Source organism: Leishmania donovani, chromosome 27 (assembly GCF_000227135.1).
Source record: "Leishmania donovani BPK282A1 complete genome, chromosome 27".
NCBI lineage: Eukaryota > Euglenozoa > Kinetoplastea > Trypanosomatida > Trypanosomatidae > Leishmania > Leishmania donovani.
In genome coordinates, this window is record NC_018254.1 from 54,455 (window position 1) to 55,459 (window position 1,005).

Consider the following 1,005-nt stretch of genomic DNA (forward strand, 5'->3'; position numbering starts at 1 on the left):
CGTCGTAGGCACTCTCGACCCTTGTCACCACGAGAAGTGGGGCTCCGGCGCTGGCAGGGGATAGGAGGGGGGAGAGGGGGCTGCCTGGGCATACACCGCATACGGCGTGCGGTGTGCTGGGCGCTGAGGTACTACGCAGAGTCAGAGATGTCCCCACTCATCAGGGGCTCAATGTTACAAGAAACACGAACTAAGAAAAAATAGAAGGGGGTGGTAGAGCAAAAGAATACGCAGCAATGAATAGAGAGAAGTACGATAACAAGGCAGACACTCAGCACGGAAGGTTGGAAGAGGCGAATGACGTGAAAACTGGAAGAAAAGAAAAACGAGCGGCATAAACACAGACACACACACACAAACAGCGGAGGGCCAGCGTTCTGAACCGCAGACACCAAAATGATAGGGATCGCGGAAGAAGTAAACGAGGGAAGAAAGAGTGCAATGCCCTGTGGGATAGCAAGAAACCGCCAAAGCTGCTGGGCCTTTACAAATGCAAAGCCCAGCGCCTGTCATCTGTCGCCACGCACGCCAGCGGCCTTCAACCACGACACCAAAAAACGCTTCCCACAACCCCATGCGCCACCTCTACGTCGACAGCTGATGACTGCTGTGCAGCAGCCCACGTGCACCCAGAGAAACAACACAGCAGCTAAGATTTTCTCACCGCAGCAGAACACCGCACACCACAAACACAGCCAAGAATGCAAAGAAAAAGACAGCCACCGAAGGTTTCTGTTCTTTTGACTCTCCAGCTGTTGGTGACATCGGCGGAGCAACACCAGCAGATGACCCACGCACCCGCTTCTCCACAAATTGCACCGGAAAACTCACCCGCCTTCGCTTTCCTTTTCGCTTGCCCTGCGCACAAAAGCCTACACATACACCGCTGGACTCTTCGATCGAGGAAGCAGGGCACCTACGCTCCTCGTCCTCCACATCACTCACACCCGTTGCACAAGCCGAAACACAGACTCCGGCAGCCTCCTCAGCCTCGGCCTGCTGGCG